Raw genomic sequence first — 4,291 nt, forward strand, 5'->3', positions numbered from 1 at the left:
ATAGTATATACGTATATATATATATATATATATATATATATATATATATATATATATATATATATATATATATATATATATATATATATATATATATATAGATGTATATATATGTATATATATTTAGAGATGTATATATATGTATATATATATATAGATGTATATATATGTATATACATGAGCAATGTTTGAGTCAGACAGAAATTGGGACATGTCTGGTCTCTGTAAATTTTTGCTATGTGCTATTTGTATAAGATGCAACTTAAGTCTGCATTTCAATACATCACTTCTGTGTTTTAACTAATATTACAAGTCTAAATAGGACCTTTCTTCACTTGGTTTGTAAAACGTAAAGTGATTGCAAAATGTACAAGAATAAAATGATCAGATCAATTTATCTAGTACATGGCTCTTACAGCTTACTTTTGTTGTGCCCACTTCTAATGCTGAATCCTCCAAGTCTTATACATCATGACAGAGATAGAGATATTTTGATGTAAAGAGAATTAGACAGTCAGCACCAAGGACAGGTCACATATACCCACCACCCTGAAAAATGTGACTAAACAGATTTCCTATGCAACAGCTCTGTATGATAGCACTCAGCATGACAGAGATAGAGATACTGTTGCAGTAATGTAAAAGAAAGACAGTCAGCACCAAGGACAGGTCTCATATACCCTCCACTCTGTAAAAATGTGTCTAATAATATACTAGATACCCAATACTGTAACAATATCTGCTAAGCTTTGAAACTCTTGAGGCTTTTCTCAGTCAATTTAATGTTGTTTATATGTACTTCTGTAAATGTTGTTTTTACACACTTCTACAATCATTATGAATACAACCATTATCATATCACAGTTTGCCTTGTTTGTTTGTTTAGGATCTCCATTAGTGTGATTTTCACACTACTCTTCCTGGAGTCCGTAGTGAATGATCAGTCAAGTATTCGCATGTGTCTGGACATGTGATTTTCTTGAACGAAAAAGTTAATTGTAGGTTTTACATTGCACCAGGCTGGTCATGTTCAGGGGTTTTTCTAGAAAAATTTAGCACGAGGGAGCAAATCGCAAGCATGACAAGGAACGAAGCAACCGAGGGGGGATTTTTTAATATGAGTAACACAGTTTGTAATGCTAGAATGCATTGTTGTATTGTTTTTACATCTTTACTGGAAAAAGATTATTTTGAGAAAGACTAAATGGTGTATACGTAGCCACATTGGGTTCAATTTGAAAATTGGCATGAGGGAGCTGGCTGGTTACATGAGGGAGCAGCTCCCTTATTCCCCTGTTTAGAAAAGCCCCTGATGTACAAAATATTACTGTACAAATGTACGATCATGACTGTAGATGACATGATAAAGCCAAATACAACAACTGCAGACCAGTCAGTCAGTCAGCATCATGAAAACTTGGCAGGTTCAGGCACATCAGAGGGTAAAATAAACGCAGACACATTGAGGTACTTATACTAACCTCTGAGTCAGCATCTTTTAAAACCAAAGTGAACACAGTTGCTTAAGTTAAGTTGCCAGGAAATGATACAGGTGACTTTAATGTCAATCAGGAAAATACCATTTGCAAACAACTGTTCTTTGCAGTCAAGCAGTTACATTGTACAGAGGGAGTAAAATGTGTGCAGATTCAAATGTTGGGAACCAATATATAAATATAGAATACAACACGGTGTATTCCGTATCACCCGAGGTCCCAGCCCGACCGCGCGTCGGATCGCCCGAAGGCCGGAGGGAGATCCGATCCGCGGGAGGGCTGGGACCGAGGGTGATGCGGAATACACCGTGTTGTATTTTATTTATGTCATACCAACCCAAGAAAACACGTCTTTCAATGCGAAATGAGCGAAAATTTGGTGTCCCTAAACCCAACAAATGCAACAACATCAATTCCAACCTCCGAATTTTGTATTCGAATTTTCGAAAGCGGTGCAAGCGGTTAGGGCAAAACGCGTTCGAATCGTTCTATGGAACATTTGGAAGGCCCGGGCCGTACGCGTTAAGAACCCCCGGGCCGTACCGCCAGTTATCACACGGGCCGGAACACCCGTATCGAACGTAATCGCGGCCCAGGTAGGACATAACATAACGTATATACAGGGCTGCACTCTTGCAGTGTGGGTACTGGTGGGGAAACTATATATAAACAATGACACTGATAAATAAATTCAGTCCTTGAGCTCATAATGCCTTTTTGATATACTTTGTCTGACCTTATTATCACCTCTTCCCTCATGACCTCAATGAAAAGTGGCCTGCAGGCCAATTTGAGCTTTTCATGAATAAAGAATGATTCTAACAAACGTGTAGTCCAGAGTTTGAATCCCAGCTGTTGCAACTCTCCTGACAAGCACACTACTGGAAAGGGTCACAGTCCTACAGTTACTAGTCCACTAGTACTGTTTGTTGTACTTCAGTTGAATAAAGCTAGGGGAATTTCCAAGGTACAGGGTCTATCATGTGACTGTGTACGTGTGACCTTAGCTAGGGAAACAGACTGGTTAATATTAACCAAAGCTTCTGGACACACTCTGACTGAACAAGTACCCAGAGTGAACAGATCTAGATACTGGGGATCCAAGTTCCACACCCAACTTTACAACAAACAGGTGAGCTTTCTACCATCTTGTCTTTCCCTGTACCTGTAAGATCATTCTATATTGGCTTTACTGACATAGATGTTATAGTAATCTCTAAAGTAAACACGATATGATTGAAATAGAACACTAAACTATTAAGGGTCAAAGTCCCTACATGAACATGGCCGCCATTTTGTTCCCTTTTGAAATATGACTCATTATATTGTAAAGAATTGAATGGAAAGAATTGAATGTAAAACTAATATACTGTTATAGAGCAGCAACTTGTAAGTAAATAATGGCTACAAGAAGTGATTCAGCATGAAACTTGTATCTGGCATATGTATTGGATGACATTGGCATGACTCATTTGGTGTGTTTAAGTTTTTCCAAGTACAATCATGGTACCTGATATATTCTATTAATTTATTTGTATCCACTTGTATGACTGTATAGTTGTAGCGGACCTTTTATGAAAGTTGCTGTACTTTTGTTGTGTTAATAAAGATTGTATAAAATGTTACATGTATATTTCAGTAATCTGAAAATCATATTTAATGTGAATCAATTTCTTCACACTGTAACTAAAATTTAGATTGTCTCAGACATTTAACTCCAACCATCATATGTATTGCAATGAGTATTATACTTGATTGTAAAAGCAATGGACCGTTCTAGATCGAACGCATTGAATCCTATTTCGAATCCCTGTTCTATTTCGAACACGTCCGTCAAACTCAGCGCGGGAAATCTAAAAGCAGCAAACTGAATTGATGTCTGCTTGATAAAGACTCCTTGTTTTCCATGTGAAACTGAATTTGTGACATTGCATGCACTTTCAAGTTGATTGAGGACATTCTGTTATTCTTCCAGTTGTTCATAAGCTATCACTATTGTTTATGTCCGTGTTTGCGTGCTTATTTTTCTACTTGTACCACAAATCCCTTTATAAGTTGCGCCCTCCCTCGTGAGTCCCCGTTAATTTTTATTTCCCATTTCGTTTTTTCCGAAGCTTGTATGCAGCTGTGATGCATTCAGCAAATTCCATGGAAAACCTGTTACTGATAAACGTACTCTGTTTCACACATGTATCGGCTGTTAGTCAGTAACCGGGCACTCTTGTCCACCTACCGTGTGATGTTATGCGGCCAATCCCACGTCTGTATTGAGCGAAAACGTTTTGCTCTCACTGAAACTACCCCTGTCCCCTCCTAGAATAATTCTACTCTGCGGATGTACCGTTCAACAAATATAGCTTAACCATTTTTTTTGTCTCCTGGGAGAGTTTTTCGCTGCTGAAAAATCGACCGTAAAGTTGGGCTGCAAATCCGACATTCTGGCGGCGGCAGTCGGTACGGCCCTTCCCGCGCTGATTTTGACGGAGGTGTTCGAGTTCCTAGGGCATTGCTAAGGGGGGCGTGGCTTATGGAACGGTCCATTAGCCTTCGGTCATGATTTTGCAAATAAAGTTTCTATATTTCTGTATCACCAGAACGCCTGGAAAGAAACCAACTATGGCTGGATAATATGAACCCATATATATATATGGGTTGTTATACATACAGTACCATCTATACAGTGCCATATATAAATATATATATATATGGGTTGTACATACAGTATCGTCTATACAGTGCCATATATATATATATATGGGTTGTACATACAGTATCGTTTATACAGTGCCATATAT

General features: G+C 38.1%; 2 protein-coding genes across 4 annotated transcripts in view; one reads left to right on the plus strand and one right to left on the minus strand.

Moving 5' to 3' along the window:
- Positions 1–4,291, minus strand: part of LOC109477516 (nardilysin-like) — a 77,875-nt gene that overhangs the window by 64,666 nt on the left and 8,918 nt on the right. The gene's annotated exons all lie outside the window — the stretch shown is intronic.
- The window catches only part of LOC109477535, a 27,095-nt gene that overhangs the window by 16,076 nt on the left and 6,728 nt on the right, over positions 1–4,291 (plus strand). Inside the window, exon 1 of one of the 3 annotated variants that reach the window (XM_019778836.1) lies at positions 2,556–2,628. The exons of the other annotated variants lie outside the window; for them this stretch is intronic. The gene's annotated coding sequence lies outside the window, so the exon portion shown is untranslated. Of the gene's footprint in view, positions 1–2,555; positions 2,629–4,291 lie in introns of those variants that run through there. 3 annotated transcript variants of the gene reach the window in all.

This window comes from Branchiostoma belcheri, unplaced genomic scaffold (genome assembly GCF_001625305.1).
Source record: "Branchiostoma belcheri isolate BF01 breed outbred unplaced genomic scaffold, Haploidv18h27 scaffold40, whole genome shotgun sequence".
Classification (NCBI taxonomy): Eukaryota; Metazoa; Chordata; class Leptocardii; order Amphioxiformes; family Branchiostomatidae; genus Branchiostoma; species Branchiostoma belcheri.